Source organism: Triticum dicoccoides, chromosome 4A (genome assembly GCF_002162155.2).
Source record: "Triticum dicoccoides isolate Atlit2015 ecotype Zavitan chromosome 4A, WEW_v2.0, whole genome shotgun sequence".
Classification (NCBI taxonomy): domain Eukaryota; kingdom Viridiplantae; phylum Streptophyta; class Magnoliopsida; order Poales; family Poaceae; genus Triticum; species Triticum dicoccoides.
Window position 1 is genome coordinate 613,449,499 of NC_041386.1, and position 14,366 is coordinate 613,463,864.

General features: G+C 42.5%; 1 pseudogene; it reads left to right on the forward strand.

Annotated features, from left to right (window-relative positions):
- The first annotated feature begins 10,215 nt into the window (after nt 1-10,215).
- Nucleotides 10,216-13,923, forward strand: LOC119287343 (annotated as a pseudogene).
- Nucleotides 13,924-14,366: the final 443 nt, after the last annotated feature.

Genomic DNA, 14,366 nt, shown 5'->3' on the forward strand with positions numbered 1-14,366 from the left:
TAGTGCAGCGCCCGCCTCCTGGGCGTTGCACTATGGAGTGTGGCGCCTCACAGCTAAGCGCTGCACTGGTCTGTATCTATCCAGAGAGCAACAGAAGTTTGGACAAGTTACAGACCAGTGCAGCACCTAGCTGGGAGGCGCCACACTCCATAGTGCAGCGCCTGCCTCCCGGGCGTTGCACTATGGAGTGTGACGCCTCAGAGCTAGGCGCTGCACTGGTCTGTATCTATCCAGAGAGCAACAGAAGTTTGGACAAGTTACAGACCAGTGCAGCGCCTAGCTAGGAGGCGCCACACTCCATAGTGCAGCGCCTAGCTGGGAGGCGTTGCACTATGGAGTGTGGCGCCTCACAGCTAGGTGCTGCACAAACACTTAGTGTTTTTTTGCCATTCAGACTGTCATTTTCAGCCACAATTCAACATTGCGTATAGTAAACAGTAAGGTTCAAAAAGTGTTGAACAAAGACATCATTTCTTAGAAAGGACCATCACAATAATTTCAAGTTTAACATAGAGCTACCATAACTTAGAGCTACAATAAGTTCAAGTCCATCACTCTAACTTCAACGACATAACAAATTCCACATTACTAAGAGCTACCACCACAATGGGTTGAACATTACTAAGGATGACTAGTGCTTTCCGCGCTTGCTGGCTCCTCTCCCCCTCTTGACAGTTATCTTCTTCACCTTCCTAGGACGAGGAACCCGCTCCGGCTCCGGCTCCGGCTCCGGTACCTCCACGTCGTCCATTTCGTCCTCCAAATAGTCATCCAAAGCTTGCATCCGCGAGGTGCCGACCGTCCTTTTGCCTCTTTGAGTGAAGTCCTCAGGTGTGTATTTGTTGATTCCCTTCCTAGGCTCTAACTCGTATGCAGACCGAACCTTGTAGGTCCCCAAGACCATATCATCAGGAACCTATGCATGCACAAAAGATATGGAAAGACCGTGTGTGAGGATATAGTTAGCAATGCATCAACAATTGGATATATCCTCATGCCATACCTCTTGGGTGACCACACCCACATCCTCATCCTCCAAAGGATCAGCGTTGTCAGAAGTTGGATCTGATGGTGTCGCCGACCTAGAACGTTCTGGTGATACATACTCGGGGTCACGACAACCGAAAAGGTTTGATAGCCGCCTTAACTTTTGGCCCTGGCGCTGCAACATGAACAAGTGAATGAGACATCCAACGTAGCAACACATGTTAAGTGCTAGTTTGAAGGAGATGTGAACCTTAATGAAAGCTCGAAGTGCACCTTCCCCATCGCTTTTGCCAGCCGGGGTTGCTTCCAGAATAGTGTCAGTCTCATCAGCTGCTTTCTTGATCTGGGCACGCTATGAACAGAAACGGTGTTAACGTGTTAGGCAAGTGAAGATGTGAATAGTGCAAATGGAAAAGCAAAAAGGGCAAATACCACAAAGTTCATCATTGGAGCTGAAGGGATCACTGAGTTGCCTTTCCTGATCAATGAGTTGTATTGGTGCTGGGCAACCTCATCAAAAACAGTGGGTTCTTCCAAAATCTCCTCGGCATACGCCGGCTTGCATACCTCCACACGGGTGCTTGCAAGAAACCATGTGAGATAGTTGTTGAACGCGATCGGGCAGTGCTGACGAAGCTAGGCTCGTTTTCCAGCCCGAGCTTGCTCCACAACAAGCTTGAACTGTATGATATACTTGCTATGATGCTTGGACCAATCCTTGATCTTCCGCTGCTTTTTCTTATCCAACCTGCAAGTTAGAAATAGAATATTAGCATCATGGAAACCGCCGAGAAGCCACTAAGTGCTCAAGGTTGATTATATCTTACGCGTGTAGCACTATGTCCGTGTCCTCCCACTCTGGCGGGTGTGGCTGGAACAAACCAAACTGGCGGAACACCCGATGTGGCTGGTGAATCTCAACCGCCAAGTTGCATATGAGTGGACACCGCATATGCCAGAGATCCCTATCTCTAAGGCACATCAGATTCAGCTTGAACTCTAGAGGGTTCCCAAAGCTATCTCCTTTTCCATACGGTTCCCATTCAACCTACAAAATGGGATAGAATGCAAAATTGATATCGAGTTACGATAGAAGCATCAAAATCACTTATGGAATGTCGATTCACCTGCTCGGGCGTGATCGCGTCCATCTGGCTCCTGTACAGCTTGTACATGACCGAGGGATCATCCGTCATCTCATTTAACACATCCCACTTGTAAGCCCAAGTGGGGAGCCGTAGTGGGTCGCCTTTGTCGTCCCAATCCTCGAACTTCACGATCTTCAGTCGTCCAACCGGCAAACGCTCCTAGCTCCATATGGAAAGTGCGAGCAAACAACCACCAATACCTCCAGATAGCCTACAAGAGGCTTCGTCCAACTACACATACAAAAGAACTTGGTTGAATTAACAGCAAGATTGGATTCATAATGTACCAATGAAGTGAAACAGAAACAACTTCATACCTGTCTATACAAGTAAGCCAGTGTCGCCGAACCCCAACTCCATTTGCTATCGAAGACGGTCAACGCCTTGAGCCACATCCATGGAGCATTCTTGCATGTGCCATCAGCAAACATAGTCCTGGATATCACGTACCACATGTAGACACTAGCATATGTCTTCACCGTGTCCTCATCAGCATCCTCAGGGCAAATACTGAAGTTCGATACAATCCACGTGAAAGTAGCACCGGCTGCGACTCTAACCTTCTTCTTGCCTTCTTCTTCTGGTTCGCGAGGCTCCGGAGGAACATTACCAATAAGGGCAAACATCTGCTCGCGCCACCCATCAGAATCGGTGCTCATACATAGAGGATTCCCATCAATAGGAAGACCGGTGATCATAGCTATATCCTGGAGCGTCACGGTCATCTCCCCGGTCCGAAGATGGAAAGTGTGTGTCTCCGGCCTCCAATGATCAATAAGCGCGGTGAGTGCTGGAGCATTGTTGGGTGGCGTCGACCGGCTGACCAACTGAATGAAAGGGAGAAGTCATGTCTCCCTAACATATGGTGTGTACCGCTCGTCATAGCGCATCCACCCAAGGTTGACCCCGTGAGCCCAAAGCTTCAGAGGTGCAAGCTCCTACAAACAAACAAACAAATCATTACATATGGGGGTATGTGTTTGAAAAAAAACACGAAATTCATAACACCGGCAACTTTCATTATTACCCGCTGCTCCACCGACATAGCGTACGACCGGTGTTGTTGGTCCCAGTGATCATTGATAAGCCAAACCATCCTAACAATTTGAAAGAAAGCTTTCTTGTCAACACGATTATCTTTTGAATACAAAAAAAGTAAAGTACGGCTACTAGATGCAAAATACAAAGCATATGTATCCAAACCATTCTTGCCAATACAAATGTAAATTCAATAAAGTAAACTAAGCCTACCTCATGCAAGATTCAATACAAATATCTTTTCCATATAAATAAAATGTCAACCTATGTATCCAAACTATATAAATAACATGTCAACCTATGTATCCAAACCACATTCTAGTCTAACAAGGGTTCCCCAAATCTAATACATGCAAGATTCAAACAAATATTCCCCAAATCTAATACACACAAGATTCAAACAAGGGTTCCTTAAATCTCCAAAATAGCATACATTATATGGATAGAAAGAAGGGGATCGGAGAAAAATACCTTCTAGGATGGATTGGTGAAGTAATCCACGGGCCAAATCGTCAGATCTGAAGATTTTTGAAGAGGGGGTTCAGAGATGGAGAGGAGCCAGCCGCCGGCGCGCCTCTTCTGTAACTGGAACGAATGGGTGGGGTGGGGGGAGGGGGAGCGGGCGGCTGGCATCTAAGTCACAGTGCAGTGCCCACGGGCCGGGCGCTGCACATTACGCGTGTGGCGCCTAGCTCGGAGGCGCTGCACATTACACGTGTGGCGCCTAGCTCGGAGGTGCTGCACTGCTGGGTGCGGGCCCAGGGGCTGCCACGGTGGACTGAAGTGCAACGCCCCCGAGCTAGGCGCTGCACCGTAGGGTGTGGCGCCGTCGTGGCAGACGCTGCACGAAAAGGTCGGGGTGTGAAATTATTTCACGGGCAGTTCATTATGTGAATTGATTTCGTCCACAGGTCAAAATAGTCAAATTTGCCGGTTGCATGCTGATCTCGTCAAGGTCTCGCAGACTCGCCTTGGCAATCATTTCAAGATGAAGAACGACACAAGGGTGATACATATCATCGCAAAAGAGTCAACCTAAATAATTAAGCCTTGCAAATTTGAACCAAATAATGTCTCCTCCACATGCCAAGAAAAGTGGAATGGATAAAATATTTTCAGTTTAGGGTAATCTCGGCATTTCAGAATTCTAGCCCATAGTCAGACTCCTAGCCAACACAGCGATGCATTTTCATAAATGCGGAATATATCTGTCAAGTCCCCATGGGAAGTATCATAACTTAGTATTATGCATATAATAATAATGTATGATACTACATCCGTCATGCATAAAATCATATATTAGTATCTTAGATAATCTTATTTATTGACATCCATGACATATAGTAGCATAATATTTATTATGTTACAATATCATGATGTGATACCCAACACTTTCTTCATTTAATTCTCACATCATCAAAATTGCCTAATTGACATGCATCTTATATCTTATATTTACTAATTGAAGGCACCATATGAGGCACCACGTTAATCCTAAAATTTAAGAAATTGCATCCATCCGATTAGCATATAATGTGTCTTTAGCCGTAGGATGAAGCATGCGACGTGAAAAAAAGGAGAGGTGCTCACCTGGGTCTCTCCACGTTTCCTCCTAATAATAAAAAAAGAGTTAATTACACTAGAGATACATAAACTTGCACTTGATGTACAACTTCCTACACAAACTTGGAAAATGACACAAATCTACCCTATAACTTGCATTCCAAGTACGTTTCAGTACATTTTCGTTAACTCTCCATTAAACATGACACGTGAGCTGCACGTACAAGTGCTACCCACTACACTAGCCACTACACCACCCGTTCTTATATGTTTAAGTTAGAGATAGATATTATTTATATGTTTATGTTATGTGCTGGCCTTTGAACAAGTTTTGTTTTCTTCTCAATGTCGGTATCTTTTCGCTCGATTCAGAAAATTTAAGTGATATTTTTTTTAGGATTCAAAGTCAAGACGTTGTGTCGCACGCGTCCAATACTAGCCACTGCAACCTGCTACTTGTTGTTAATGTTAGAGATATATAGTTATTTCTTATCAAAAAAATGGTTTGAATCTAAATTGTGCATTGCACAGGGTTTATTGTGTGAGTGGGTCTCTCAACATTGTTTTTCCCAGTCGGCCGGCTATCTGAAATTTCTGTGAGCCGTGAATGCTTTTGACATTGTTAAAGAAACTAGAATTCAAATGGTCAGATGTTCAAATGCACATGTTTTCGCATATCATCTTTTGTCCAAGTGATAAGGCGCAAACCATAACAACTCATATGCGAAAGTTGGACCTGTCACCCTTGGTTAACACAAGCTACCAGGTGGTGTAGTGCCTAGCAAATGGTTCATGTGACTTGTCACCCTTGGTTAGATTCTGGCTGGCCTTGTTAATCTTTATTACGGTATGTTTCAGTTTCTTTCCTTGCAACTGACTTGTGGGACCCACATGTAGGTAGGAGCGTGGGTCAGCTGGCACGCAGTGTTTAACAGAGAGTTAACGGAAAATGTACTGATATGTATGCGAAACGCAAGTTGTAGGGTCGGTTTGTGTCATTTTTCAAGTGTATGTATGATTATGTACGTCGAGTGTAAGTTTATGTATCAAAAGTGTAATTAACTCTATAAAAAATAAAGGAGGCGTTCTGGCCTAGGTCTCTTCCCGATTTGTAGAAAGAAAAAACAAAAGCAAATCTATGCGTGGTCTCCTCCTAACCATCCCAAGTTCTGATGCAAATCCTATGTGGTCTATTTTTTTCCCTGCGCATGCATGTACGTGCCCATAAATTGTGCGTGCAAGGGCAAAGGAAGGAGATAATTCAGACCTGGACTCTATTCCTATTTATATATTATTATTTTTCTGGCAAGAGTCCAAATGATATACATTTATCTGAATTATTTAAAGAACTTGATATGTGCACAGTACGTGCAAAGGCAAAAGAAGTGTCGATCTTAATGATATATTGCTTTTTTTTTCATAAACGGTCCTAATGATAAATGTTTATGTGAATCACGTAAGGTGTAGAATTTCTTATAGCTTCCTAGGTGGATATCAACATACGTACATGCATAGTGCTTCTATGTAATTTATTTCTTGCGACCATGCATGAGAAATATGCTCGGCGTCTGCGGAGCCGTCGTGACTCAACGTACCAAGGCAAAAGGCAAAGCTCTAAGGCGCCACTGAGTAGTTAACAGCTCTTCCTTTACGCCATCGGGTGCAGGCTACATGCCAGTCTCTAGAAGGAATGCGATGTGCCGCCTACATTCGATGTCTCTACATGCTAAGTTACAAAGTCTTTTAGGAGTATCATTTTTTGCCCAGAACATTCCGAATGTTTCTCTTCACAAACTATCTAAATAAATTATTTCACATATACCCATTACAGAAAATAAATATAATCTATTTTATGGGCATGTTTATTGTCGAACTTTTTCAATGTTCCCCTATGCGTTTTTTTTATCTCAGTAAATTGTAAGTTCAAACTCTATCTTCCTTCATGGCAAAATGACACCATATGCTACTACAGGGTATTCAATTTGCAGAACTTATAGGTTATAATTGAAGATAACATGGACACATTACTTATGTTCGTTAATATTTAGGTCCAATCTTTCCGGTTTGCTATTTGTAACCAACTTATAACTTTACGTCCTCTGTTCCCAGTACCATCATGTGAATTCTACCATGTTTTGCAACTGTATATATTGTCCACAAATGTATATCTTAACAAACTTTTAGGTTCATATTTTTACAATACCTATAAATCTGAGGTCTTCTGCAATGACAAGAGAAAAATCTTTGTGTATCATGGTGACACATTTAGCATTCGAAATTCATAATGAGACATTGGTTTAAGGTTCATAACTCCTTTTTTCCCTATGTCTAACCAATAAAAATAGTGCATGTTGTGTTTAATAACTATTTATAAAAAACATTGTATAATTGTCAGACATTTCATATTGCAAAAAAACTTAACATACTAAGAAGTAAAAAGTGCTAGCCCGTGCAGATGCACGGGTTGACGACTAGTGATACTAGTTATGATACTCCCATTAGTATACTATTAAGCCTTCAATGATTAAGCACATAATGAGGCACACACATTTAAATTTCATCGGAGAGCTTCCTCGTTCCGTGCTCATCACCACACCAGAAGTTTCTCTTTAGCCGTGTTAACTCATCGCACAATCCTGAACAGAACATCAATACAATCTTGGTACATGTTGGTTGTCGGGAGAGCTTGGATATAAACCTGGGAATAGTTTAAAATCCAAATTGAAACCAGTCTGAACCACACAACTTTGTGCCTAGCAACAAGACCAATCCAATCCAAAACTGAGCAGCTAGAACCTAGACCGAACTAATCTTTTTTGTGTTTTCCACATTCCACCCTACTCTTTTTCTTCATTTTTTCGAGACATGTCTAATTTTTTAATACCCATCGTATGATCTCCATATATATCAGGAATATTTTTTTTACACATGTTTACCATTTATCAAAACATGATCCACATTTGTTTTTCAAATATACATTTTGATGTCTATTGCTTTCATACACACTGGACATTTTCCCTATACATCTAAAACATTTTTCATATAAGTTTAGCATTTTTCCAAACACATTTTTTGGACATTTTCTTGAATGCAGGTTAAATATTATTTCAAGCACACCTTGAAACATTTTTTAATGATGTGAAACATTTTACACTACATACGTGATTTTAAATTACTAGCAATGTGCCCGTGCGTTGCAACGGGTCCAAAGTAGAATATTAAATGTTCACAAACTTGAAAGAAAAACACTCTAGTTTGGTATATATATCACTAAAAATATACTCGTATTAGGTTTCACTCAAAATATATTTCTCGTGGCTGTTTTGATGAGGTGGGGGAAGGATGTGGTTGGTTTCAAGATACTAAGAGGTTTCTGCAAATTGGAGCAGAGAATTGGGGTCTTGTTGCAAAAATGCCACAACTTACATCATAGTCGTTAGATGCAGATCTGATGGTCAGAAATGACGGATGGCAGACACACCATCATCAGCAGTTGAGTCTTTTATAAGAGTAGAGATATAAACATTTTTCAAATGTCATACACATCTTTTTCAAACATGTGGCCCTTTTTGAGCTTTTTCAAAAATAAAGGAAAAAGGTAAAGAAACGAATGACTCTTTTTAGGATCAACAAATGAATTAAGCATAAAAGAAAACAAACTAACTAGGAGTTGGGTTGGCCCTGTACTTACACTATTTCCGACGAAATGTTGTTCGGTCTCGTATGAAGCGATACATACATAGCCGCGTCTGTCGAGATTGGGACACGCATCAATAATCAAACACCACCGAGTGTCTGGCTCTCGTATTCTCCTCAGGCCCATGGTAATCTGACCAATCAAGCACTCGAGTCCATTATCCATAATCACATAGAAAGCCCACGACCACACATGTATCTCCACTTTCCCGGCGAAGTGCCTCGAGATCCTGCAGTGAGATTTGCAGCCGCCGGTCGCCGGCCACCATCTCCGCTCATACCGGCGATGAAACTTCGGCTCCACGACAGCATATCCCGCGCGCCGGTACTCCACTGTCCTCGCCACCATAGCCCACGAATCACTGCCGCAGACGCGACCGCTGGTCCCCGCCGGGACCCCCTTCCTGTCTATGGCCTCCACGGCGTGGCGGGAGGAGGCGTCTTCGATCGAGTCCTGCAGCTAGCTAGAGGGTATGCGCGTGGTAAGAAGTAATCGCCTATTCTGCTCTGCTAGATCAAGCATGCGAAGTGGACCTCGTCTTTTGCTGTCTCAACTCTAGGATTGCTGAAGGAATTAATTGATGAGCTGAGGAAGTTACATGGATTAATTGATATGCCAGAATGGAATTCACATTGTTCCTGAAAGACGACGCAACTTGCGTTATTCCTTGGTTACGTACTACAATCTCTTCTCATAGTTCAGTATACAAATTAGAATTTTTTTTAGCAGCAAGCACATAAAATTCAGTAACACTGCAAAATCAAAAATTGATGGAGCGCAACACGTTTTCAGATGAAGGAATTAGTACGTTCAGAGATGAGCCTTGCCATGGTTAACACTATATTGTACGGCAGAGAAGAAGTCTTATTCTGGTTTCTGATCATTGATGAAGTATATAACTCTATGTAACATCCCACTTTTTTTTTCTTGTCCTCCTTTGTACACGTACATAGTACATTCCCAAAATTTATAAACTATGCAGTTAATATGACAAACTACCATATTTTTAAAGATTATTCATATATGCCACCTCTAGAGAATAGTTCATTAAACTGTTTTACACTACATCCGGGCAGGGCTCAGAAGTAGCCCATCTCTCACATGAAAATCCTACAAAATAGAAATAACCTAGATGATCGCTATCACATTTCTCATACCATTTTGTATTGCGCATGCTATTTGTTGTTTCCATATGAAAATAAGAAATAGTATATAACTTAATTAACGTGAACATATTACTAGTAATAACAGGCTAGATTTCCCGGTCCTTGTCAAAACCTCTTATCTAAAACATTAACTGTAAATGATTGTTCTCAGTCTGCTTTCAACATGCTGGACCCATGGGCACATGCCATTGCCAGCTGTTGTCAGAAAGCTTGGAGCACTCACTTATTCCTTTCTTCTTCCTCTGATCAGGAAAATTCTCTCCACTTTCCCACCACACACAGTACATACATTGTGTTTCGATCTATATGCTAAGGTGGGCAGTGCTCCAACGCTACTGCTAGCTACTGTAGATTTCCTAACAACATTTGCACACCGAATTCTTTGAAAACTCGTCATCTGCATTCTGAAATACAGTATATGCAACGCTTAATAATTAACCTAAACACGTTTGCTACTAAAGGGGCCAGATTCCCATGTCCCTCTCTGTACTCCTTATAAAGTAGTGCATGTATATCATTGTGCTTGATCCTCTCATGATATCGACATGGAGGACCCATCAGCGCATGCTATTCCCACCTATTATTGCTTGCTATGCAGCACCCAATTATTCCTTGCTCCTTTCCTCTACCTCCATCGGGCCACTTCTCCTTCTCCACTGTCCCAGCAGCACACATGACAAGCACCAACAAGAGAGACGAGCATAATAGCTAGCAGAGGGCATCCATCCATCCATGGAGGCCGTGGTGAGCGCCTCCCACGGTGTGATGGGTCCCCTGCTGGGGAAGCTCGCCGACTTGCTCGCCGGCAAGTATGGCCGCATACGAGGGGTCCGCGGTGAGATCTTATCCCTCCAAGCTGAGCTCACCAGCATGCATGCCGCGCTCAGAAACTACACCATGCTAGAAGACCCTGATGTCCAGGTGAAGGCGTGGATATCACTGCTCAGGGAGCTGGCCTATGATACCGAGGATTGCATCGACAAGTTCATCCGCCGCCTCGGCAAACACGGGCGTCGTGGCGGCTTCAAGGACCTCCTCCGCGACACCACTCGCTTCCTCAAGACTCTCGATTCTCGCTGTGGAATGGCCGACCAGATCGACGAGCTGAAGGCCCGCATCAAGCACGTCAAGGAGCTCAAGGATTGTTACAAGCTGAGTGAGATTCCAAGCAACAAGACTGAGCATGCAGGCGTGGATCCTCGGTTGTGTGCTCTGTTTTCCGAGGAGGCACACCTTGTGGGTGTGGAGGGTCCAAGAGATGATCTTGTCAAGTGGATGTTGAAAGAAGAAGCAAACAGCTCCACCAAGGATCCTAAGGTGTTGTCAATTGTTGGATTTGGTGGATTAGGAAAGACAACACTCGCAAATGAGGTCTATCGCAAGATTCAAGGGCATTTCGATTGTCAGGCTTTTGTATCAGTCTCACAAAAGCCAGTTCTAAAGAAAATTATCAAGGATGTGATCCACAAAGTGCCTTGCCCCGATGGATTCAGAAAAGATATTGAAACTTGGGACGAAACTACATCCATTGCAAAGCTAAGAGAATTGCTACAAGATAAAAGGTAACTTTAACTTCTGTTGTTATTTTTCAGAACATTCCTTACATTTGTCTTCACAAATTTTGGTAGTTACTGGTTACTGTTTCATGCACAGTTATATTTTTCACGTGAAGAAAAATAAAGCACATGGCTTGTACAATTCATCCTGGTCACTCGTATTAAAATATATTCCATATAACCCAAATAAGCATTGAGAAACAATGTTTGCACATCAAGATATATAAAATAAACATTGTATTGAAGTGGTATGATAAATTATAGATGAGAAAATAAGCAAGAAGTATGTTCCACTTGTTAACCACTCCAGTACATAAAGAATTTGCGTCGTTGCATGTTTATTTTTCTAGTTGAATTCTATTTCAAAATTAGTTAACATCATCTGCTACTATTTAGGTATCTTGTCATAGTGGATGATATATGGTCTACTCAAGCATGGAACAATATCAAGTGTGCTTTTCCGGACAATAAATATTCTAGCAGAATTATAACTACTACACGCATTATTGACGTGGCAAGATCATGTTGTCCTGGTAGTGATGACCGTGTGTATGAAATGGCAGCCCTAAGTGATCTTCACGCCAAAAGATTGTTTCTCAAAAGAATTTTCGGCTCTGAGGACCACTGCCCTGATATGCTGAAAGAAGTTTCCAATAAAATCCTGAAGAAATGCGGAGGCCTACCATTGGCAATTATTAGTATATCTAGTTTGTTAGCAAATAGACCAGCTGTCAAGGAGGAGTGGGAAAAGATTAAAAGATCAATTGGTTCTGCACTGGAAAAAGATCGAAGTCTAGAGGGAATGAGTAGCATACTATCTCTTAGCTACAATGATCTTCCACCTAATCTCAAGACTTGTTTATTGTATTTAAGTGTATTCCCTGAGGATTATGTGATTGATCGAAAGAGGTTAGTGAGGCGGTGGATAGCGGAAGGATTTATCTCTGAAGAGCGTGGAGAAAGCCAGCAAGAAGTTGCAGAGAGATATTTCTACGAGCTTATCAACAAAAGCATGGTACAGCCTGTGGAGGTCGGCTATGATGGCAAGGCTCATGCTTGTCGAGTCCATGACATGATGCTAGAAATCATTATTTCAAAATCAAATGAAGATAATTTCATCGTTGTGGTAGGTGGTGGCCAAAGGAGTTTGGCAAATCGTCAAGGTTTTATTCGGCGACTATCAATCCAGCACATTGATCATGAACTTGCAAATTTACTCGCACAAGAAGACCTAAGCCATGTTCGATCTCTGACAGTAACATCGTCAGCTTGCATCAAACACTTGCCTAGTCTTGCTAAATTTGAAGCTCTACGTGTACTGGATTTTGAAGGTTGTGAGGATTTGGAAGAGTATGATATGAGAAATATTGGCAAATTGCTCCAACTAAAGTACCTAAACTTTCCAGCCACGAGAATTTCAAAGCTACCGTCAGAGATGTGTTGCTACGTGACCTAGAGACACTACATTTTGGAGCTACACCAGTGGAAGAGTTGCCAACTGGATTCGCTCAGCTGACCAAACTACAACACCTAATTGCTGGAGGTTGGACAATTATACCAAAGAAGATTGGAAATATGAGGAACTTACGGGAGATATCAGGCTTTAGTATTACAGGGAGTCCAGCAGATGCGGTGGAGGATCTTGGGAACCTGCCAGGTTTGGAGGAAATTGATATATATCTGGATGGTGGAGAATCTGACGAGTTCAGGAGGCATGAAGAAATGTTACTTTCCTCACTGTGCAAGCTTGGCAGCAGCAAGCTCCGGTCTTTATGGATAAGTAGGTTCGGTGGTCCCCACCGCCAGTTTCCCTTCAAGCATTTTATATGGATAGCAGCTACTATTTCAGGAAAGTTCCAGAGTGGATTGCTCCAGCACTCGCCAGCCTTTCTTTCCTAGACATCAATTTAGCTGAATTGACAGAGGAGGGTCTGGTCACTCTTGGGGAGATCCCATCTTTACTTCACCTTGTACTGTGGTTTAGAACAAGACCTGATGATAGGGTTATAGTCCGAGGATTCCCAGGTCTGAATGGGTTTGGCATCTATAGTAATTATACGTCAGTATACGTCACATTTGTCAAAGGGTCCATGCCCAAGCTTAAGAAGCTTGATTTGCTTATCAATGTGTCAGTGGCAAAAACATATGGCTTCTATTTAGGCATCGAGCATCTCACATGTCTTCAACAAGCAACGGCGAGGCTTGACAATAGGGGCGTTACACCTTCCGGGAGAAAGGCTGCAGAGGCTGTGATCAGGGTTGAAGCAGGTGCCCATCCAAACCATCCCGCAGTTACTATTTGTGAGCAATACGAGTGTTCTGAAAAGGACAGTGAAGATACTGGTGGCCAAGAGAAAAAGAGCAACGAAGATGGTGACGCTGATGAGAATTAAGATGGTCATCTTCCGAGTGGAACGATGCTCATCACCAACTGCAAGAGGTATTAATACAGACTGTGATCATTCTTTATTTTACCATCAACATGCATCTTTTGTCCAAAACTGATTTTGGCGCTGATATATAGGATGATGTGCGGTTGGCTGGGTTACTTGGAGATTTGGAGTGCCATACTAAAGGAAGGCCTGGAAATAAGAAGCTGTAGCAGGGTGATGGTCACATTCAGAAAGACGGCGATAGTGGTCTGGTTGCTAATTGCTACGTTGAATTCCTATTGTTCACTTTTCATAATTATTAGGGCACAACCTCTCTGTCTTGGCATTTCTGTTGAATACTCTTCTAGATAGAGATATAATATTGATTCTGGCTTTGCTCGCTCGAGAATTAAGCTATATATGTTTGCATTTGGGACCCCTGCGGCAAAATGATGCGTTTGATTGCCTTTCTTGCTTACCTTCTGCGATTATGACTCAAGAGTCAAGACTGTATTTTTGCTTAAAAACTTGTGTTTTGTTTCAGGTAGTTCACTATTGTATTGTCGATTTGAATTCTGAATTATTTCTGCTGAATACTTTGTGATGATGGAAATGTAATATTGATTCTCTCTTGCTTGCTTACTTGCTTGGACCTGTTTGTCTGAGCAAGTTGGATGGCTGTACGTCATTGCTTCTTCTTTGTATCTATGTTGGGAATGATCAGGTTTACATGTCCTGAAAGCATGCTTGCTGCTGCATCATAGTGTAGATGAAACTGAAGATTTTTTTTTTTTGAAAAGGAGGATGACCCCCGGCCTTTGCATCTGAAAGATGCATGC